At 40.6% G+C, this 25,109-nt stretch overlaps 1 pseudogene across 1 annotated transcript; it reads left to right on the top strand.

Moving 5' to 3' along the window:
* Positions 1–4,127: 4,127 nt before the first annotated feature.
* Positions 4,128–10,718, top strand: LOC116531930 (annotated as a pseudogene). Its single transcript, XR_004260643.1, has 3 exons — positions 4,128–4,153; positions 5,127–5,214; positions 8,771–10,718. The product of XR_004260643.1 is annotated as a lysine--tRNA ligase pseudogene (transcript).
* The last annotated feature ends 14,391 nt before the right edge of the window (positions 10,719–25,109 follow it).

The raw sequence follows: 25,109 nt of genomic DNA, 5'->3' as shown, positions 1-25,109 counted from the left end.
TCTACAAAAAAATACAAAAAAAAAAAAATTAGCCAGGCGCGGTGGTGCACACCTGTAGCGCAAGCTACCTGGGAGGCTGAGGTAGGAGAATCACCTGAGCCTGGGAGGTTGAGGCTGCAGTGAGCTGTGATCATGCCATTCCACTCCAGTCTGGGCAACAGAGTGAGATACTATCTCAAAAGCAAAACAAAACAAAACAGAGGACTCATTCTAATTTTAAAACTTATTCATCCTACTGGAATCCAAAACTTATTGCAAAGCTACAGTAATCAAAACAGTGTGATATCAAAGATAGACTTAGAAAAATGGAACAGGATAGAGTCCAGAAATATATCTATACATATGGACAATTGATTTTCAGCAAAGGTGCCATGGCAGATTCTACTGGGAAGGGATACTATTTTTCAATAAATGGTGCTGGAACAATTGGATAACCATTTGCAAAAGAATGATTCTCAACCCTTCCTTCACATTATACACAATTATTAACTCAAAATGGATCACGAAACAAATAGAGCTAAAATTATCAAACTTCTGGAAGATAAGACAGGAGAAAGTTTTAGTCACTTTGGTTTGGCAAAATTTATTTAATAAGATGTAAAATCATGAACTATAAAAGGAAAGAAATTAGTAAATTGAACTTCATCAAAATTTAAAATTTTGGCTCTTCAAAAGGCCCTACTGCAAAGATAAAATGGCAAGCCAAAGACTGGGAGAAAATATTGGCAAAACATATCTGACAAACAACTTTTATCTGGAATATAGATATAAAGAACGTATATGACTCTATAAAAGACAACACAATTTTTGAAATGGCAGAAGTCTGAACAGTTTACCAAAGAATATATATATTTAAAAATAAGCATATGACAAGGACCTATAAATAGAAATTCCATTTGACCCAGCAATCCCATTACTGGGTATATATCCAAAGGATTATAAATTGTTCTACTATAAGGACACATGCACACGAATGTTCATTGCAGCACAGTTTACAATATCAAAGACCTGGAACCAAACCAAATGCCCATCGATGATAGACTGGACAGGGAAAATGTGGCACATATACACCATGGAATATTATGCAGCCATCAAAAACGATGAGTTCGTGTCCTTTGTAGGGACATGGATGAACCTGGAAAGCATCATTCTCAGCAAACTGACACAAGAGCAGAAAATCAAACACCGCATGTTCTCACTCATAGGCGGGTATTGAACAATGAGAACACAGGGACACAGGTAGGAGAGCACTACACACTGGGGTCTGTTGGGGGGAAATGGGGGAGGGACAGTGGGCAGTGGGGAGTTGGGGAGAGAGAGCATGGGGAGAAATGCCAGATATAGGTGAAGGGGAGGAAGGCAGCAAATCACACTGCCACGTGTGTACCTATGCAACAATCTTGCATGTTCTTCACATGTACCCCAAAACCTAAAATGCAATTTAAAAAAAGCATGTGAAAAGATACTCAACATCCTTTTTCCTTAGGAAAATGTAAACTAAAAGCACAATGAGATACCACTACACACACCCTAGAAAGAATAAATAAACAAGATTGGCCAAATAAGTATTTGCAGTAATGAGACTCTCATACACTGTTGGATAGAAATGTAAAGTCTCATGTTCACTTTGAAACAAAGTTTGTCAGTTTCTTACAATGTTAAATGTTTACTGTACAACCAAGCTATTTCATTCCTAAATATGTAATCGACAGAAATGAAAGCATTTGTCTACACAATGCCTAAAAGCTGTTCATAGCAGCTTTGTTCGTAATACCTAACACCTGGAAACAACTCAAATGTCCATCAACAGGTGAATGGATAAATAAATTTTGCTACATCCATACAATGGAATATAGTAAATAAAAAGGAACAGGGTATTGATACATGCAGCAATATGAATGAGTCTCAGAATAAATATGCTAAGGGAAAGGTTCTATACAAAAAGAACGCATACTGTGTGATTCAATTTTCATAAAATTCTAGAAAATTTGAAGTATTTATTATTGACAAAAAATGGATGAGTGGTTACTTGAGGACAGGACTCGGGAGAGGAAGGGATGCTCTCCAAAAGGTTAAAAGAAAAATTTTTTGAATGATGGATATGCTCATTATATTGTTTTTGCGATGATTTCAGTCCAAACTCATCAAATTGTACTATATAAATGTGTCCAGTTTGTTGTATGTCAATTATACTGCAATGGAGCTGTAAACACACACATTGTCTCTCTCTCCCTCTCTCTCTCACTCTCTCCCTCTCTCTCTCACGCACACACACACACACACACTCTCTCTCTCTCTCTCTCTCTCTCACACACACACACACACACACACACACACACACACACACACACACTCACAAATATGCCTGAAAGAGTCATTTAAGAACATTAGTTGTCTAACTCCCTTCTACAGATGATGAACTTGAGGTCCGAATAGGTCAAGGTCACACAGCTAATTCATTATAAGACTGAGATTGGATTGGAACATAAGTATCCTTATTTGTGGTCTTGCTCTTCTTAGTACACTAAACACAGAGCTCAGATCAAAGAAATCAATTTCAATTGTTGGACTTTCAGGCATTTGTGGCAAACCAGTGGAAAAAAGACATAAACATGATGAAAAGGGGTGACTTTCCTAGGATCCTTTCAGTGATGATGTGCTGGAACTGACTTACTGTCTCATGGAAGTTGATGGTTAAATTTTCAGAAGTTTTGCAAGTTGGTTATTTAAACAAAGCCCTTATTAAAAATTAAATCATAAACTTACAATTAAAGAAATTATATTAAAATAAAGGTAATAAAAACTCATCACTTTCTAATTATTTTGCTACATTTTACTATCTATGCTCATAAGGGTATTCACATCTATTTTGTCTGTGTAGTGGAAATATTAAATAATGGTGTTCTATTCTACATATTTTCTCTATTCCAGACTTAATGACATCACTTTGGTAGCTTGAAATTAGCCACGGTGGATATGTTTATACCAAAGAAATCAGCAAATCCTACAAATCAGGGATCTCCCTCACCCTCACTCAGAGAACTGGTTGTTATAAACACTTACCAGCACATTTCTGCCTTAAAGCCACTTGTCCTGGCTTTCATTTAAAGCTGGCCTGGAAGACAACCCACCAGTGCCTAAAGTCATGCTAGGTAAACTGAGCAATCATTAAGTGTTCTAATGTAACCAACCATCCCAGTTTGCCCAGGACTCCCCTGTTTCACATGGAACATCCCTGAAAACCCTTCAGTTCTGGAAAAGCAGGATGATTGATTAATGATTGGACACTGTTCCAAAAGGAACCAGGTGGGTAAATCAATTGAAAGTTGCATACTTTCATGGAAAAAAATAGCCTAAACGTGTCTCCATCTGTGAAATAACTACTGGCACATTTGTGAATAAAACTCCATACATTCATTATACAGTCTCAATGGTAGCCAGGAAGGAAAGACGGCCTTATTACACATGTTGGGAGCTCAAGAAATGCTCATTGGTGATAGATGGCTGGTGAAAGGCAAGCCTACAATGGGAATTGAGTCTCAAAGATGGTAGAAAGTGAAAGGCTGGTCTACCAGTTGGTGGCAACTGCAGGTGGCAATGACTTTGGATCTGAGGCAAACAGGGGTTAGGAAATTCTTAAGAGAAAAGATTAGAAAACATACTGTCTATGAGAGTAATGTGTAAACCCTAAGGGAGTGGATGCAACTTTGAGGTGTTTATTGTGGTTATTACCACTTTGAGGACATCAAAGGAGTTTACTGGGAAGGGCCTGGTAATTTCACTTCACATTCTTTTTCTTTTGTTCAAGGCTCATTCTACCCAAGGGCTTAGTAAGCAGTTGCCTATGCAGCATGGGAAAGTTTTCCTTGCCCAAAGACCTGAACCTTTCCCTACTTCCGGGCCTTCAGTTTTCACCACAAGTCTGTCTTATTAGATAAGGTACTTGAAAGCACTACGTCGTGAAGAAATAAGAAGCTATCAGCAGCCTGTTAACACCTGACCTCTAATTATGTTAGCAAATTAGGTCCTGACTGGTTCCCAGGAGTCTAGAACAAGCAAAATAAGTGACTTTTTAGTGGTTAGAAGAGGAGAGGGTAAGAGGAGGTTCTGGAGCATTGGTAGACAACATGGCAGGCCTGGTCTGGGCATATTAGTAAGTGCATAAACTGGAGAAAGAGGTAATGGCCTGGGTAAAGAAGGTGTATACCACTAACAAATGTCACCCATTTGCCAGTTTTATTTATAGTTGATTCAGTTTCTCTTAATCTTTTGTGTCTTTCTTGCTTTTCCAACTCTAGGAAATCTTTCCTGAATGAGTTGGAGGTGCAGTAACATGTTTCATTCCTTAGTGGGAATATATCATGCTCCACCTCACCAAACCACTCCTTAATCCCCATTAGAATGAGCTGGGAGTATGCCTCCTCTTTCGAAGAAACAGATATTAATAATTGTATTAGTCCATTCTTGCATTGCCATAAAGAAATACCTGAGAACGGATAATTTATAAAGAAAAAAGAGATTTTATGAACCACGAACTTAGACCAGGCTCATGGTTCTGCAGGCTGTACAGGAAGCATGATGCTTGCATCTGCTTGGCTTCTGGGGAGGCCTCAGGAAACTTACAATCATGGTGGAAGGCAAAGGGGGAGCCGGCAGGCCACCTGGCTGGAGCAGGAAGAAGAGAGAGTGAAGGGAGTGGTGCCACACACTTTTAAATGACCATAGCTCATAAGAACGAACTCATATTGTGAGGACAGTACCAAGAAGAAAGGTGATAAATCATTCAGGAGAAACCACCCCCAGGATCCAACCACCTTTCACTGGGCCCCAACCTCCAACACTGGGGATTACAATTTGACATGAAATTTGGGCAGGGACACAGATCCAAACCATATCAATAATAATAATAGCAATAGGAATGATTACTGTTCAAGAAACTATTAATATTTGTACAGGTATGGTACTTTACTAAATTTTCTTATCTAATTCTATGAAGTAGATATTTATTTTCTTGATGTTGCATATGAGACTCAGAGCCATCAAGTAATTTGCCAAAGGCCATACAGATAGTAAGTGGCAGAGCCAAAATTCAACCCTAAATCTGACTCTAAAACCTGTGTTCTTAGCAACCAAACCTCTTCATATAGACTTCAGCTGGAGGTGGAGGAAGAAGGAGGAGTTAGACATAAAAGAATTATTCCATTCAACAAATGTGTATGTACTTCCTACTGTATGTTGAGCCTATGGAGTATTAAAAGATCAGTGTGTACTGCCCCTGCCTTTAATGAGATTAGTTCAACAGAGGGGACATGACCATTGTTCCAATAACTCTAATAAAATGGAGAGTTGGATCAGTACCATAATAATAATAGCTACCATTTATTAAGAACATAGTATGTGTCAGGCACTATGCTAATACATTCTACATATATTTTATCTTAATGACAGTTCTGGAACTATTAATATTAGTCAATTTTATACATGAGAAAACAAGAATAATGGAGGGTTAATTAGCTTCTGTGGCTCAGAATAATGTGTTTCTGTGCCATTCAGAAGCAAAAGGAGAGAACTGGATTCACTATTCACTTATACAATGTTTTTGAGTGAACAAAGTATTTGCACCCAGCTCAGTGCCTATAAATCAGATTCACCATCTTCTTCTGTATCACCTGTACCTCAGCCAGCACTGAATCTGAAGTAGCTTGACATCATACTTTGATTTCATTTGGAATCTTGAGAACAGCGAAGCCCACTAGAGTCCCATCACTGGCTACCACTACAAATGCCCCTCCCAGCTTCTTTTAATGTTCAAAACCATTTCTTCATTATGAATATACTAAGTGCCACTGAATGGTCACTTTACAATGATTAAATTGGTAAATTTCATGTTATGTATATTTTACAATAAAAATTTTGTTACACAAAATGTTAATTTTTATGAAAAGTTTAATATATATTGCTTGCTTACGAATAGTTATCTTCCTGCCAAAAAGTTTCCAAAGCTATATAATTAGGGCAACAGAGTCTTTTTCCAAGGAGACCAATAGACCAGCTCTACTGCCACCTGGGCAGAGTTTGGGAGAGCAGTTTTGCTTCCATTGTCTTTCATATTCTTATAGCTTGTGCTTCTTATCCTCAGCCCTTCTTTCCATGTCTTCCTTTCCTCAAAAATATTTCCACTGTGTTCCCCAGATTCTTTGTTGTGTGGTAAACAAGCTCTCATATATGATCACCCTTGTCACCAAGTGCTATTTATGCCTCCTTGCCCTACCTAACTCGGATTTTCTCTAAGGACACTGTTGGAGTAGTGGAGAGTGTAGGATGCCCATTCTATTACAGGGACTGGAGAAGGGGCTGGCATCCTCTAGATTTTCTGAGGAAGCTTCCAGGCTACTCTTTGTCTTCCTTGCTGCAACAACCACTTTAACCAATGTCAGATGAATCGATCAGTTACCATAGCTCATCTCTGTTGCCTAGACACTGGTCATGCCCCCAAAGTAATCCAGGCCTTTTTGCCTGTAACACATATCTTTCCTTGCCACCATTCATGTCATTGTCCTGGAGGGTTTCAAAGTCCACATGGTTTATTACTCAAACCATTGGCCTAGCAGTTCCTGACTTTTTGAAACATAATGACCTTGACCTGCCTCCATTTTAGTCATCCTCTTTCCTGTCCACTCTCTAGACTTGTGCAGCCTGATATAGTAACCACTAGCCACAGGTGATTGTTGAAATTTAAATTAACTGAAATTAAATAAAAATTTTACATCAGCTCTCACTTGCACCAGCCACATTTTAAGTGCTCAGTAGCTACATGTGGCTAGTGGCTAACATATCAGATAGTGCAGACAGAGAAAATTTCCATCACCACAGAGAGTTCCATTAGATAGCATAGATTCCAACATTGTCTTCACCCAGAATATGTTTCTGCTCCACTGCAGAAATATATAAAAAGTAACCAAATGTGGTAGCATGTGCCTATAGTCACAGCTGCTCAAGAAGCTAAAGCAGGAAAACCACTTTAGGCCAAGGAGTTAGAGGCTGTAGTGCACTATGATCATTCCTGTGAGTAGCCACTGTACTCCACCCTGTCTCTTAAAACAAAACAAAAACTGCACTCCATTCTGGGCAACAGAGTGAGACCGAGTGTCAAAACCCAAGAACAAACAACAAATACGTGTACCCAAATTTAAAGGCACAAAAATATTGCATCAGGAAAAATGGCAAATAGGAGGCAAGACTAACTTGCAGCTCCCACTCATATGGACAGAGCAGTGTGCAGACACTCAAATCGTGAATTTTTGCTCCAGGAACTACTGCAGGAACATACCAGGAAAGCTGAGAGAATCCACAGACCCTTTGAAAGCAGTGGCTTGCTGCTGCAGGCTCTGTGAGACACATGAAAACTTTTGAGTCCCCAAAATGTAAGAAGGGGAACATTTGCCCCCAAACACACATCCTCACTGGGGATCTTGAAGGTCCAGATCACAGAAGGATTTGACCTTACCTGGAGCTGAGATGAATTTAGAGAGCTGAATGAAACACAGGGATATAGGAAGCAATGGGAAGAGCCCTGTGAGCACTCTCAGTCCCCAGGGAAGCCATTCCTCACTTTGTCTCACAGGAATCCATGGGATGGACTGTCAGTGGAATTGGGGAAAGCCTACAGGAGTGTTCATGGGAAACTGTGGCAGGAAGGGAGGCATGAAACCTGAAAGCTCTGCTTGCTTTCTCAGAGGGGAGGCTTGTAGCCTGGGGCAAATTTTCAGCCCTGCTCACCAGCTGCCAGGCAATAAACTCAGTGCTGTTGGCGGGGGGAGGGGGGGCATGGTGGGAGTGAGATTGGCCTTTTGGGCTGTGTGGGAGCTTGGTGAGACCTGTCACTGCTGGTTTCTCCCACTTCCCTGGTGACCTGTATGACACAGCACAGAAAGCCATAATCCCCATGGGAATGTAATTCCATTGACCTGAGAACCACACTTCTATCCACCACAGCAGCCACAGCAAACCCTGTACAAGAAGAGTCTGAGCTCAGATACAACCAACTCTGCCCCCACCTTATGGTCTTTCTCAACCCACCTTGGTAGCTGAAGACAAAGGACATAATCTCTTGGAAGCTCTATGGTCCTACCCTCTGCCTGAGACACCCCAAATACTTATCCAGGTGACCCTAGGGCAAGCTTGTAACCTCCCCGTACTACCGCAGCGATGCTCTCTTGAAAGCACCACTTCCCTCCTGGAGACCAACCAACACAAAATCAGAGCACTAAACAAAACTACAACCAAGGACCCTCACTTTACTCCCCTGCTACCACCATTGGAGCAGGTGCACAAGTGACTAACAAACATATGAAAAAAATGCTCAACATCACTAATAATTATGAGATGCAAATCAAAACCATGATGTGATACCACCTTACTCCTGCAAGAATGGCCGTAATCAAAAAATTAAAAAACTATAGATGTTGGTGTGGATGTGGTGAAAAGGGAACACTTTTACACTACTGATGAGAATGTAAACTAATCTACCCATTATGGAAAACAGTCTGGAGTTTCCTCAAAGAATCAAAAGTAGATCTACCATTTGATCCAGCAATCCCACTACTGGGTACCTATCCAGAGGAAAATAAGTAATTATACTAAAAAGATACTTGCACACATATGTTTATAGCAGCACAATTTGTAACTGTAAAAATGGAACCAGCTCAAATTCCCATTAGTCAACTAGTGGATAAAGAAAATGCGGTGCGGAAAGATGGGAGTGGTGTAGGGGGCCAAAGTGAAAGTGGATGGCACCGAGCTGAAACTGAGCAAGAATGAGCTGAAGAGATGCCTGAAAGCTGAGAAGAAAGTAGCAGAGAAGGAGGCCAAGCAGAAAGAGCTCAGTGAGAAACAGCTAAGCCAAGCCACCGCTGCTGCCACCAACCACACTACTGACAATGGCATGGGTCCTGAGGAAGAGAGCCTGGACCCAAATCAATACTACAAAATCCACAGTCAAGCAATTCATCAACTGAAGGTCAAAGGGGAAGACCCATACCCACACAAGTTCCATGTAGACATCTCACTCACTGACTTCATCCAAGAATATAGCCACCTGCAGCCTGGGGATCACCTGACTGGCATCACCTTAAGGGTGGCAGGTAGGATTCATGGCAAAAGAGCTTCTGGGGTAAAGCTCATCTCCTGTGATCTTCAAGGAGAGGGGTGAAGTTGCAAGTCATGGCCAATTCCAGAAATTATAAATCGGAAAAATAATTTATTCATATTAATAACAAACTGCGTCAGGGAGACATAATTGGAGTTCAGGGGAATCCTGGGAAGACCAAGAAGGGTGAGCTGAGCATCATTCCGTATGAGATCACACTGCTGTCTCCTTGTTTGCATATGTTACCTCATCTTCACTTTGGCCTCAAAGAAAAGGAAACAAGGTATCGCCAGAGATACTTGGACTTGATCCTGAATGACTTTGTGAGGCAGAAATTTATCACCCGCTCTAAGATCGTCACATATATAAGAAGTTTCATGGATGAGCTGGGATTCCTGGAGATTGAAACTCCCATGATGAACATCATCCCAGGGGGAGCTGTGGCCAAGCCTTTCATCACTTATCACAATGAGCTGGACATGAATGTTTATAGGAGAATTGCTCCAGAACTCTACCATAAGATGCTTGTGGTTGGTGGCATCAACCGGGTTTTTGAAATTGGATGCCAGTTCCAGAATGAGGGGATTTATTTGATGCACAATCCTGAGTTTACCACCTGTGAGTTCTACATGACCTGTGCAGACTATCATGATCTCATAGAAATCATGGAGAACATGGTTTCAGTGGTGGTGAAGCATATCACAGGCGGTTACAAGGTCATCTACCACCCAGATGGCCCAGAGGGCCAGGCCTATGAAATTGACTTCACCCCACCCTTCCGGAGAATCAGCATGGTAGAAGGGCTTGAGACAGCCTTGGAGATGAAGCTGCCAGAAACTAACCTCTTTGAAACTGAAGAAACTTGCAAAATTCTTGATGATATCTGGGGGGTAAAAGCTGTTGAATGCCCTCCACCTCGGACCACAGCCAGGCTCCTTGATAAGCTTGTAGGGGAGTTACTGGAAATGACTTGCATCAATCCTACGTTCATCTGTGATCACCCACAGATAATGAGCCCTTTGGCTAAATGGCGCTGCTCTAAAGTGAGTCTGACCGAGGGATTTGAGCTATATGTCATGAAGAGATATGCAATGCCTACACTGAGCTGAATAATCCCAACCAGCAGCGGCAGATTTTTGAAGAACAGGCCAAGGCCAAGGCTGTAGGTGATGATGAGGCCATGTTCATAGATAGAAACTTCTGTACTGCCTTGGAGTACGGGCTGCCCCCCACGGCTAGCTGGGGCATGGGCATTGACTGAGTCGCCATGTTTCTCAGGGACTCCAACAACATCAAGGAAGTACTTCTGTTTCCTGCCATGAAACCCGAAGACAAGAAGGAGAATGTAGCAACCGCTGATATGCTAGAAAGTACAACAGTTGGCACTTAGGTCTAGAAAATAATAATTGCAAGTTGTATAACTCAGGCGTCTTTGCATTTCTGCAAAAGATCAAGGTCCGCAAGGGAATTCTTGTGTGTGGCTTTCCATTTGACTGCTGCAGTTTGGTTCAGCCATCAAAAGAGAGAAAAGGAATTAAAAATGTCTTTTTAATCCTTGATACCAAATAAACCATTTGTCTCTTCTCAAAAAAAAAAAAGAAAAAAAGAAAAAAAGAAAATGTGATATATATATATACACATATATATATGCGCCATGGAATACTACTCAGCCATATAAAGGAGAAAAATAAATAATAGCATTCACAACAACATGTATGGAATTGGAGACCATTATTCTAAGTGAAGTAACTCAGGAATGGAAACCAAACATCATATGTTCTTACTCATAAGTGGGAGCTAAGTTATGAGGACACAGAGGCATAAGAATGATACAATGGGCTGGGCACAGTGGCTCATGCCTGTAATCCCAGACTTTGGGAGGCCAAGTTCAGGAGTTTGATTCCAGCCTGACCAACATGGTGAAACCTCGTCTTTACTAAAAATACAAAAAAATTAGCTGGACATGGAGGTGCGCCCCTGTAATCTCAGCTACTAGAGAGGCTAAGGCAGGAGAATTGTTGAACCTGGGAGGCAGAGGTTGCAGTGAGCCAGGATCACACCACTGCACTCCAGCCTGGGTGACAGAGAAAAACTGTGTCTCAAAAGAAAAAGAAAAAGAAAAAAGAATGATACAATGGACTTTGGGGACTCACAAGAAAGTGTGGAAGGGGGATGAGAAATACGAGACTACACATTGGTTGCAGTGTATGCTACTGGGTGATGAGTGCACCAAAATTGCAGAAATCACCACTAAATAACTTATCCACATAATCAAACACCACCTGTTCTCCAAAAATCTATTTAAATAAAAAATGAAAAGTAAAAACAAATTGAATCAAGAAAAAAATGTATTTTGTATCAATTTGCTAGGCACCTTGCAAGGAGTCAAGGATACAATGGTGAACAAAACAGACATTATTAAGGTAACTGTATGACTATAGTAATCAAGACAGTATGGTGTTCGGGGTCGGATAGACACATAGATCACTGAAACAAGATAGAGAACTTAGAAATAAGCCTGCATAAATATGTCCAGTTTTTGCACAAGTAATTCAATGGAGGAAGGGTAGACTTTTCACCAAATGGTGTTGGAGAAATTGGACATTCATAGGCCAAAACAAAAGGCCCCAGCCTAAGCCTCATACAAAAACTAACTCAAAATGAGTCATGAACATAAATGTGAAATAAAAACTGTAAAACTTTAGGACAAACAGAGGAGAACATAGGAGAAGACCTCTAGGATCTAGGCCTAGGATAAGTTATTTGGTTTGACACCAAAAAAACAGTGTATAAAAGGAAAAAAAAAATAGAGGAAACTGTTCTATACCTTGACTGTATTAATGTCAATATTCTGAGTATGATATTATACTATAGTTTTGTAAGATGTTACCATTAGGAAAATCTAGGTGGGGTACACCTGAGATGGTTCTGTATTATTTCTTATAACTGAATATCGATCTACAGTTATTTCAAAATAATAAATTCAATTTTTAAAAGCTAAGGGAGGTGAACATTTCAAGAAGGAGGAATTGATTAACTAGTTCAAAGGCTGCCAAGAAGTCAAGTAAGTTGAGAAACGAAAAAATGTTTGACACTATGGAGGTTATTGTGACATGAACAAGAGCTTTTCTTTTGTTGTAGTAAAGGAGCTAGAAAGCAGACAAAAGTAGACCGAGCTTGCTCCTTCTCTTGCCATGTGACCTACCTGCCCCTCCTGTGCCTTCAACCATGAGTAAAAGCTTCCTGAGGTCCTAACCAGAAGCAGATGCTGGTGGCATGCTACCTGTACAGCCTGCAGAACCATTATTTTATTTTATATATATATATATATATATATATATAATATACGTGTGTGTATATATATATATATGCGTGTGTATATATATTTGAGACAGAGTGTTGCTCTGTTGCCTAGGCTGGAGTGCTATCATGAGATCTCAGCTCATTGCCACCTCTGTCTCCTGGGTTTAAGTGATTCTCCTGCCTCAGCCTCCCGAGTAGCTGGGATTATAGGAGCCCACCACTACGCCCAACTAACTTTCTACTTTTAGTAGGGACAGAATTTCACCATGTTGGCCAGGTTAGTTTGGAACTCCTGACTTCAAGTGATCTGCCCACCTTGGCCTCCCAAAGTGCTGGGATACAGATGTGAGCCACTTCACCTGGCTAGAACCATTATTTTAATGGTAATGTAAGTTCCGTTAATAAAGTTGATTCCAATGTTCATGGTGTTTAAACCTGAACTTTTAAGTTAAGATGGTGGATAAGAGGCTTTTAGTGTGCCTCAGTCACTTGGAAATAGCAAAATATTGCGTAAAGATAAACTCTGTGAGCTTTAATTCAAGAAGGAAAATGAGAATCCCCTGGAATCATGAGGGACGCCCCAGATCCCAGGGAGAAGGACATGGGCAAACAGCCCCCATGATGTTGTCCAGCTGATAAGAGCCTGGGACAAGAGAAGATCTGCTACAGCTGCAATTTCTCTTTGTGATGAGACTTGCTGCCAGGGCTGGCTTGGCATCCTGGAACTGGTGTGCATGTACCATTGCTGAGTTCCCTCGCCTGCTCCCCTGAGATTGTGGTGCAGTGGAGCCCTCTGTGCTCCACTCCAAAACAGAAACTTCAGGCGTTTAGAGCAACTTCTCACATGGACTGGCAGCCTGCGTTGCCCCATCCCTCTTGGGTATAGGTTGTGGTACAATGGGGCCCTCTCTGCTCCATGTCCAGGTAGAGTTCCATATACTCAAAGCTTCTGCTTGCTCAAATTAACAGCCTGAGTCACTTCACCCTTCCTGTGCAGAGATCCAGGTGCAGAGGGCCCGCTCTGCTTCATGCCCAGACAGATCTCCAGGCATGCAGAGCACCTGCTTGCCTGGTTCAGCAGCCTGACACCCCACTCCTCCTATGCAGAGATCATGGGGCAGGGGGGCCCTCTCCACACCCAGGAAGATCACCAGGTATTAGGAGCACCCATTTGCCATGGTCAACAGTCTGAGTTGCTCACCCTTCCTGTCCAGAGATTGTACTCCACACTCAGGCATAGCTCCAGGAATCTGGAGCACCCACTCTCTTGGATTAGGAGTTTAGGCCATCTCCTCTCCCTGTGCAGAAAACTTGTGACATAGGTTTCCCAGCTCCATGCTAAGGCACACCTCTGGGCATTTGGTAACTGCTGATTGGATTCTCCCTTGGTGCTGGAGCTTGTGCCTGCCATCAGAGGGACCAGCAGGTGGGCCTGCTTGGCCTGGCTCTGGCCTTCTTGCCCCCTGCCAACCCGGGGCAATACACAGCTTCTTCCAGTAACAAAGATGAAGTATATATCCAGCCGCATTGACTGCCGCTGGCTCTTACCTATAAGCGCCATCTACTGGCTTGCTGGTCAAACTGCACAACCCAATGTAAAACGTGCTTACAGAAGTGCATAGCGCTATAGGACCAAAGCCAAAGGCCCTACCCACCAGTCACACACCCTAGAAAAAGGGAGAAAGGGAAAGAGAAAGAAAAAAAATATATATAATGATATATTAGGGAAATAGACAAAAAATCCTACCTGTAAAAAAATAATTACAAAAATTAGAAAATGCTAGTGTCCCCAGAAGAGAAGAAACCATTGCAAGAATTCTGACACCAGGAAAAACCTGAATGTGGTGAAACTACCAAAGAATCACACTAGCACTCCAGCAATGGTTGCTAATCAAAATGGAAACTCAGAAATAATAAGGAATTCAAAGCATGGATTGCAAGAAAGCTCAATGAGATCCAAGATGAGACTGAGAATCAACACAAAGAAACTTCTAAAACAATTCAGAAAATGAAAGATCTTTAAAATAAATAAATCAAAGCTTTTGGAATAGCAAAACTCACTTAAGGAATTTCTAAATGCAATTGAAAGTTTTATCAATAAATTAGACCAAGCAGAAGAAATAATCTCAGACCTTGAAGATCAGTCTTTTCAACTAACCCAGTCAGATAAAAATAATGAAAAAAGAATTTAAAAATAACGTCTATTAGAAATATGGGATTATTTAAAGTGACCAAAACTATGAATTGTTGGCTTTTCTGAGAGAGATGGAGAAAAAAGTAAACAACCTGGAAAATATATTTGAGAGAATAATTCAAGAAAAATTCTTAAATCTTGTTAGAGAAGCAGACATCCAGATATAAGAAATTCAGAGAACACCTGTGAGATGCTCTACAAAATGATCATCACCAAGGCATATAGTCACCAGACTTTTCAAGGTCAACACTAAAGAAAAAAAAAATCTTAAAGACAGCTAGAGAAAAGGGTCAGCTCATATACAAAGGGAACCCCATAAGGCAAATGGTGGACTTCTCAGTAGAAACCTTATAAGGCAAGACAGATTGAGGGCCTATTTTAGCCTTCTTAAAGGAAAGAAATTCAACCAAGAATTTCATATCCTGCTATGCTAAGCTTCATAAGCAAAGGAGAAATAAAATCTTTCCAGTCCAGTAAGAAGGCAATTTGCTACCACTAGACCCGCCATACAAGGGATCCTTAAGTAAGTTCTAAACATGGAAATGAAATAATGATATCTGCTACCAAAAAACACACTTAAGTACGTAGCCCACAGACCCTATAAAGCAACCATGCAATAGAAACTGCAAAGAAACCAGCTAACGACTTCACACTGGGATTAAAACCTCACATATTAATGTTGACCTTGAATGTAAATGGTCTAAATGCCTCCATTTAAAAGGCACAGAAGGGCAAGTTGGATTTAAAAAAAGATCCATCCATGTTCTGTCTTCAAGACACTCATTTCACACTTAATGATGTTCATAGGCTCAAAGTAAAGGGTTGGAGAAAGATCTATCACACAAAAGGAAAACGAGCAAGAGTAGGGGTCACTATTCTCACATCATATAAAAGATATTTTAGGCCGGGCACAGTGGCTCACACCTGTAATCTCAGCACTTTGAGAGGCCGAGTCAGGTGGATCATGAGGCCAGGAGATCGAGACCATCCTGGCCAATATGATGAAGCCATGTCTCTACTAAAAAATACAAAAGAATTAGCTGGGTGTGGTGGCATGCACTTGTAGTCCCAGCTACTCAGGAGGCTGAGACAGGAGAAATTGCTTGAACCCAGGAAGGAGTCAGAGGTTGCAGTAAGCCGAGATCACGCCACTGCACTCCAGCCTGGGTGACAGAACGAGACTCCAACTCAAAAAAAAAAAAAAAAAAAAAAAAAGAGGGAGAGATTTTAAACTGACAACAGTAAAAAAGGTAGGACAAAAAAAGGCATTACGTAATGTCAAAGCGTTCAATTCAACAAGAAGACTTAATTATCCTAAATATATATGCACACCAACATTGGAAAACCCAGATTCATCAAACAAGTACTTCTAGATCTACAAAAAACTTAAATAGTCACACAATTATGGGGGGACTTCAACACCCCACTGACAGCATTGGACAGATCATCAAGGCAGAAAACTAACAAAGAAATTCTGGACTTGAGAATTTAAGCCAAAAATGACACTTGACCAGTTGGATCTAATAGATATCTACAGAATACCCCATCGATTAACTGCATAGAATATACATTCTTCTCATCTGCATACTAAACATACTCTAAGAAAAACCACATGCTTGGCCATAAACCAAGTTTCAATAAATTAAAAAAAATCAAACTCATACCAACTATACACTTGGAATACAGTGGAATAAAAATAGAAATTAATACCAAAAAGGTCTCTCAAAACCGTACAATCACATGGAAATTAAACAATTTGCTCCGGAATGACTTTCAGGTAAACAATTAAATTAAGGCAGAAATTTTTAAAAATTTTGAAATAAATGAAAACAGAAACACAACATACCAAAATCTCTAGGAGACAGCAAAAGCAGTGTTAAGACGAAAGTTCATAGCACTAAATGCCTACCTCAAAAAGTTAGAAAAATCTTAAATTAATGATGTAACATCACACTGAGAGGAACTAGAAAAACAAGAACAAACTAACTCGAAATCTAGCAGAAGAAAATAAATCAGAGAAAAAGTGAGAAAAATTGAGACCAAAATTTCATGAAAAGCATTAAATAACAAACCAAGAGTTTATTTGAAAGGATAAACAGGATTGAAAGAATGCTAGCTACACTGACAAAGAAAAAAGAGAGAAAATCCAAATAAGCACAATTATAAATGACAAAGGTGATATTATAACCGATCCCAGAAATACAAAAGATCCTCAGAGGTTATTATGAACACCTCTATGCACACAAACTAGAAAATCTAGATGAAATTCCTGAAAACACACAACCTGACAAAACTAAATCAGGAAGAAATGGGAACTCTGAACAGACCAATGTAGAGTTTGGAAATTGAATCTGGAATAAAAAGCCTACCAAGCAAAAATGTCCCAGGCCAAATGGATTCACAGCCAAATTTCACCAGATGTACAAAGAATAGCTAGTACCAATTCTACTGAAACTATTTCAAAAACTTGAGGAGGAAGAACTGCTCCATACTCATTCTATGAAGCCAACACTACCCTGATACCAAAACCTGGCAAAGGCACAACAAGAAAAGAAAACTACAGGCCAACATCCCTGAAGAACATAGATGCAAAAATCCTCAAGAAAATATTAGCAAACTGAATCCGGCAGTACAACAAAAAGCTAATTCACCACAATCAAGTAGGCTTCTTTTCTGGGATGCAATGTTGGTTCAGCAAAGCCATATGTGACTTGCCAAAGCGCCTTGCCACATAAACAAAATTAAAAACAAAAACCATATGATCATCTTGATAGAGGTGGAAAAAGCTTTTGATAAAATGCAACACCCCTCATGATAAAAACCCTCAAAATATGAGGCATTGAAGGAACAAACCTTAAAATAATAAGAACTATCAATGACAAATCCACAGCCAACATCATACTGAGCAGGCAAATGCTGGAAGCACTCCCCTCGAGAGCAGGAACAAGAAAAGGATGCCTACTCTCACCACCCCAATTCAACATAATACTGAAGGTCCTAGCTGGTGCAATCAGGCAAGATAAATAAATAAAAGGCATCTGGTATAGTTTAAATATTTGTCTTCTCCAAATCTCATGTTAAAATTGTAATCCCCAATGTTAGAGGCTGGGCTTGGTTGGAGGTGTCTGGATCATGGGGGCAGATCTCTCATGAATGTCTTGGTGCCATTTTCATGGTAAGGAGTGAATTCTTGCTTTATGAGTTCTTGTGAGATTTGGTTGTCCAAAAGAGTCTAGGACACCCTCCATCTGCTTCCTCTCTTGCCATGTAATTTGCTGGTTCCCCCTTCACCTTCCACCATGATTGTAAGCTTCCTGAGGTCCTCACCAGGAGCATTTGTAGGCACCATGCTTCCTGTACAACATGCAGACCATGAGCCAAAATAAAACCTGTTTTTCCTTACGAACTACTGAGCATCAGGTATTCCTTTATAGCAACATAAAAACAGACTAACACAGAATCCAAATAGGAAAAGAAGTCAAATTATCTCTCTTCACTGATGATACAATTCTATATCTAGAAAACCTTAAAAACCCCAGTGAAAGGCTATAGAACTGATCAATGATTTCAGTAAAGTTTCAGGATACAAAATCATTGTATACAAATCAGTAGCATTTCTGTACACCAATAACATTAAAGCCAAGAGCCATTTACAAGAACTACAAAAAAATAAAATACCTAGAAATACATTTATCCAAGGAGATAAAAGATCTCTACAAGGAAAACTATAAAACACTGCTGAAGGAAATCATAAATGACACAAATGGAAAAGTATTCCACTTTTGTGGATTGGAATAATCAATATTTGTTAAAATGGCCACATTGTTCAAAACAATCTATAGATTCAACACTATGCCTATCAAGCTACTAACATCATTTTTTCACAGAATTAGGAAAAAATATTGTAAACTTCATATGGAGCCAAGAAAGAGCCTGAATAGCCAAAACCAATCTAAGCAAAAAGAACAAAGCCGGAAGCATCATATTACCTGAGTTAAAATTATACTATAAGCTACAGTAACCAAAATGGCCTGGTACTGATATAAAAACAGCATATAGACCAATGGAACAGAATGGAGAACCCAGAAATAAAGCCACACATCTACAGCCATCTGATTTTTAACAAAGTTGACAAATATAAGCCATGAGGAAAGCACTTCCTATTCAATGAATGGTGCTGGGATAGCTAGCACATGCAGAACAAGGAAACTGGACCCCTACATTTCACCAAGTACAAAAATTAACTCAAGATGGATTAAAAATTTAATGTAAGACCTCAAGCTAAGAATTCTAGAATAAAACCTAGGAAATACCATTCTGAACATCAGCCTTGGGAAATAATTTGTGACTAAGTCCTCAAAAGCAATTGCAACAAAACCAAAAATTTACAAGCGGGGCCTAATTAAACTAAAGAGCTTCTGCACAGCAAAAGGAACCATCAACAGAGTAAACAGACAACTCACAGAATGAGAGAAAATATCCACGAATGATGCATCTGACAAAGTCTAATATCCAGAATCTATAAGGAGCAATTATAAGAAGCAAAAACAAACAAACAAACCAACAAAAACATAACTCCATTAAAAAGTGGGCAAAAGACATGAACAGATGCTTCTCAAAAGAAGGCATTTGAGTGACCAATAAACATACAAAAAAATGCTCAGCATCACTAATTATTAGAGAAATGAAAATCAAAATCATCTCATACTAGTCAGAATGAGTATTATTAAAAAGTCAATAAAACAACAGATACTGGCAAGGCTGCAGAGAAAATGGAATGCGTATACACTGTTGGTGGGAATGTGAATTAGTTTCGCCACTGTGGAAAGCAGTTTGGAAGTTTCTCAAATAACCTAAAACAGAAGTTTTTGCCTTTCAACCCAGCAGTCCCTTTACTAGGTAAAATCCCAAAAGAAAATGAACCGTTCTACCAAAAATACTCATGCGCTCGTGTGTTCATTACGGCACCATTCACAATAGCAAAGACATGGAATCAATGTGGCTGCCCATCAGTGGTGAATTGGATAAAGAAAATGTGGTACATATATACCATGAAATACTGTGGAGTCATAGAAAGAACAAAATCATGTCCTTTGCAGCAACATGGATGTAGCTGGAGACCATTATTCTAAGCGAACTAATGTAGGAACAGAAAGCCAAATACCACATATCTTGTTATAAGTGGGAGCTAAACATCGGATACAGATAGACATAAAGATGCCAGCAATAAAGGCCAGGCACAGTGGCTCATGCCTGTAATCCCAGCACTTTGGGAGGCTGAGGTGGGCGGATTGCTTGAGCTCGGGAATTTGAGACTAGCCTTGATAACATAGTGAAACTCCATTTCAACAAAAAAATATTAAAAATTAGCTGGGCATGGCGGCACTCACCTGTAGTCCCAGCTACTTGGGGGATGAGGCGGGAGGATTGCTTGAACCCAGTAGGTCGAGGCTGCAGTGAACTGAGATCATGCCACTGCACTCCAGCCTGGATGACAAGAGTAAGATCCTATCTCAAACACATAAACACACACACACACACACACACACACACACACACACACACCTACAAAAGGTGACAACAATAGAAACTGGGGACTACTGGAGGGTAAAGGAGGAAGGGTGGCAAAGTTTGAAAAACAAACTACTGAGTGCTATGATCCCTACTTGGGAGAAGGGATCATTTGTATTCCAAACCTCAGCCTCATGCAATATACCCATGTAACAAACCTGCATATGTACCTCTGGAATCTAAAATTAAAATTGAAATTATATATAAAACAAGATGTGGATGGAGGGGTAAACAGAAGGCCTGGAAGCAAGACACTAGGAAGATACAATTCTTTTAAGAAGCTTGGCTAAGAAGGGGAGAAGGTAACTTGAGTAACATGGAGTTCAGCAAGTTTTTTGGTTTTCATTTGTTTTAGTGGAGATAAGTAAACATATTTAAACCTATTGGGAAAGGTCTAATGGAGAGGAAAAGTGTTGAAAAAACAGGAAATGTAAAGGACCACCAATAGTGCAAGGCTCCTGAAAGAAAGACAATCCAAAGTACACATGGGGGATTGCCACTGGAGAGACATAGTAGTAGTAGTAATAGCCTTTCTATTCTTTTGTTGTTTGTCTTTTCAATTGAGACATGGTCTTTCTCTGTCGCCCAGGCTGGAGTGCAGTGGTGCAATCATGGCTCACTGCAGTCTCAACCTCCCTGGGCTCAGGTGATTCCCCCACCTTAGCTTCTTAAGTATCAGAGACCACAGGTGTGTGCCACCATGACCAGCTAATTTGTCGTATTTTTTTTTGTTGAGATAGTGTTTCACAATGTTGCCCAGGTTGGTTTCAAACTCCTGGGCTCAAGCACTTCACCTGCGTCAGCTTCCCAAAGTCCTGGGTTTACAGTCCTGGGAGTGAGCCACAGTACCCAGCCAGTGACAGCTTTTCTAATGTAACAGAAGAGAATAAGATGAGAATGGAAGCAGATATTTTTCTCTGTGATGTAACAAAAAGTGCTGAGAGCAGAGGAGAATGTGAGGGAAGGAGGGAGGAGGTGTGTCAGGGAGAACCGGGGTTTGACAAGACAAAGAAAGTTTGAATATTTGTTCTGGAGAACTGATTGTCCAGCAGTGTTGGGGACCTATTTCAGACAGATGATCTTAAACTTCTTGTAAAACAGTATGCCCTATTGTGAATTTCTCTAGCAGTGCTCAGGTGCAGGTATCGAAAACACAGTGTATTAGTCCATTTTCATACTGCTGATAAAGACATACCCGAGACTGGGCAATTTACAAAGGAAGGAGGTTTAATGGAGAACTCACAGTTCCACGTGGCTGGGGAAGCCTCACAATCACGGTGGAAGGCAAGGAGAAGCAAGTCACATCTTATGTGAATGGCGGCAGGCAAAGAAAGAGATTATGCAGGCAAACTCCCGTTTTTAAAGCCATCACGTGTTGTGAGACTTATGAACTACCACAGATACAGCGCAGGAAAGACCAGCCCCCATGATTCAATTATCTCCCACCCAGTATTTCTGACAACACATGGGAATTATGGGAGCTATAAAATGAGATTTGGGTGGGGACACAGAGCCAAACCATATCATACAGAATTGAGTTTAGCAAGGTAGAAGTTTCACAAAACAAGTTCAAGGCAAGGGAGTTTAGAGTACTGTCAAGAGTGTCATTAAAATAATGAAGTATGGCATGTAATGAGGGAAATAAAAAAGGAGATCCTTGATAGACTTTGAGGAAGTAGAGGGATCCATGGACTGTAGGAGCTGTGGAATGATTATAGTATTAGTAGTTGAAAATCTGGGAATAGCAGGTTGTGGCTAGAGGATTGGATGGCACAATTCATGATTTAAACTTAACTCGTAATTCTGGAGTGAAGTAGTTTCAGGTAATAATAGGATCTCAGGTATGACTATCGTGTGTGTGGCTAAGGTGAAAGAGAAAAGCCATTTGAGATAAGGATTTCAAGGAACTGAGTAGTGAGACGTTCCATGGGTTATCCTTGGGGATGTCGAAATCACTGAGGATAGTGGCTGATCTTGAGGTAGGAAGAAAGGATGTGAACAGGGGCCAAGTCATTGATAAATGAAGGGGACTAGCCCAAAGGTAAATCCAGGAATTACAAGAAGGTGAAGAGATGTAACTGAATGAACTCAAAGCATCAGGTTTGGGTTTTATAGTTTACATTTTTATTTCAGGGGCATAGGAAAGTAATGGTCTAAAAGCAGAAATGGGGGCAAGGAGGACACTAGCCTTACCCTTCATCTTGCTCTGAGGACAGAAAAGAAAAGCCCTACTCTAGAGGGCTGTAGTGGTGGCTCAGGCTTCACTTAGGGTCGGGCTGAAGGGACCTCTTGACGGCAAGGCTAAGGATATAGGAGGGTTTGCTAGGTACATTGAGACAATTCTAGATGATACAGAGAACAATTTCTAAGGCTGGGAGAGGAATGGAGTACTGGATGAAGAGTGAGGATGTATGTGGTATTATAAGGATGATAGTGGAATAGAAGATAGATGTCAGGGGGAGGAGAAGTGATAACCACTTGGATTTAGCCTCAACAGATTCTTGAGGAGTTTGTAGATTTATCCTCAACAGATTGTTACAGGAGAATGGGAACTAGGTCTAATGGCCAGAGTTTCCTCAGCCTAGCATCTATAGTCTCTGCCTATTTGAACTAACATGGTGGTAAAGCCAGAAGTTATAGTTTCTGTACTGGTATAATCTGGAATGACACTGGTCCCAGACGAGCTGGCTTCAGTCTTGATCCTTGTAGCCTCTGGTAGTGGCATCTTTGGTGGCTAGAGTTCTAGTTCTATTTCTCTTACCAAACCCTTCTATCTCCTTAGTTTCTATGTATTTATTGTCACTATAGCTATTCTAACTCATTTAACTCTCTTACTCGTCAATCTCTTCATTATCTCCCAAGCAATCTATAAGCTGTCTTCGTTTCCAGCCCAGACAACCATCTTACCAATATTTTCGATGGCCTTGCCCCTAGTTCGTTCACTGTATTTGTATAAAAGCCAAATCCTGAACTAAGATCACAGCAAAATGTCTACCTTCTACATATGGGGTTTGGTTTTAGTCTCAAATGGGTTTTCAATAGTCCTATGGACCCATTTGCCCTTTATTAGCATATTCTCTCACTCTTTCCTTCACCCAAGAAGTTATGTCAGCCCTTCACCTGTTTTCCTAAGTCCCTTTGCCCTGTCTCTCAGCAGATAACCTGGACCCCCACTTAAACTATAAATATAGAGGCCAGAAGTAACCTAAATTTCTGCCCACCCAACCTGATACACCCCTCACAAACTTTTAGGCATCTAAGGTTAATCATGGCATCTATGCTCAGTATCCTCCTTCCTTCTTAGAAACCTTCAGCCATTGTTTGACAACCTTCCCTTTCTGCCCCCCAGCGGTATTTTCAACCTTTCTCTCTACTGGCTCTCTCTCTCTCTCTCTCTCTCTCTCTCTCTCTCACACACACACACACACACACACACACACACACACACCCCTGCTAGGTATAAATATGCTTAAGTGTAATTCAGCCTAAAAGACAAATTCTATGAAAATTAGCCAGGTGTGGTGGCCGCTTCTGTAATCCCAGCTACTAGGAAGCTGAGGTAAGAGAATCGCCTGAACCCTGGAGGAGGAGGTTGCAGTGAGCTGGGATAGCACCACTGCACTCCAGCCTGCCACCAGAGTGAGATCCTGAATCAAAAAAAAAAAAAATTATATTTTCACACAAGTGTTTCTCTGATATTTTCTTCATTTGTTATTAAATCTATTTTGAAGATTTAATTATACTTCCACTGCACAATAGCTTATGTAGGGGTGGAAGGGAGGAAAGGGAAGGGGAGGGATGGGAAAGGAAGACAAGAGGATAGGTGCTGACAGGGAAAGAAATGATGCTTCAATACGGCCTATAGGAATGCCATGTAGATATTAGAATGTTACTTACACGACACATTTTTTAACAAGGCAAAGTGTTTATAATGCATTTTAATTGAAAAGTAAGTTACAAAAAGTGTCTATGCTTTAATATATTTTTGTAAAACGTGTGCTTTGTTTGTATAGGACAATGATGGCCCATAAAGATAAATACTAAAATGTTACCCAAGATTGTTTTTAGTTTGTGGGATGCCTTTTATTAATCACTCTCTTCTAAATCTTCTGTATTAAACATGTAACTTTTGGTTGTGTTTGTTTGTTTCTTTGAGATGGAGTCTCACTCTGTCACCAGGCAGGAGTGCAGTGGCACGATCTCAGCTCACTGCAACCTCTGTCTCAAGCGATCGATCCTCTTGCCTCAGCCTCCCAAGTAGCTGGGACTGCAGGCACACGCCACCACGCCCAGCCAACCTTTTGTATTTTTTGTAGAGACAGGGTTTCACCATGTTGGCCAGGATGGTCTCTGTCTCTGGACCTCGTGATCCACCTGCCTCAGCCTCCCAAAATGCTGGAATTACAGATGTGAGCCACTGCGCCTGGCCTAAACATGTGACTTTTATAATAAGAGAAAAATAACCTTCTTAGATACTAGATTATACTTTTCTTGTGCTGCCACCATATCTCTCTTCCACTTCAAATCTAAACTTTCTCCATTCACTGTTTCCATTTCTTTCCTCCCTGTTCTCTCCTCAATTGTTTGCAATCTAGCCTGAGCTCCCACCACCCACTGAAACTGTCCTCACCAAGGTCACCCATGACATCTTTGTTGCTGTTCTACTGGACATTTTTCTGTACTTATCTGACCGGAGCAAACTGTTGAACTGGATTTGATACTATGCTAACAGTTGCTGTATTATTCTTTATATTCCTTCATCCCTTGGTTCCCAGTACCCCACTGTTTCCTAGGTTTCTTGGCAGTAAGCATGGGAACTACAAAGGCAGACAAATCCGAGTTTGAATCCTGGCTCTGCCACAGACTAGCAGCATAATCTTGGGCAGGGTTATT

The sequence above is a fragment of the Sapajus apella genome, unplaced genomic scaffold (assembly GCF_009761245.1).
Source record: "Sapajus apella isolate SASKATOON/1434 unplaced genomic scaffold, GSC_monkey_1.0 scaffold73, whole genome shotgun sequence".
Lineage (NCBI taxonomy): Eukaryota > Metazoa > Chordata > Mammalia > Primates > Cebidae > Sapajus > Sapajus apella.
Note: the sequence above shows the minus strand (reverse complement) of the source record. Positions and strands in the feature narration are given on the sequence as shown.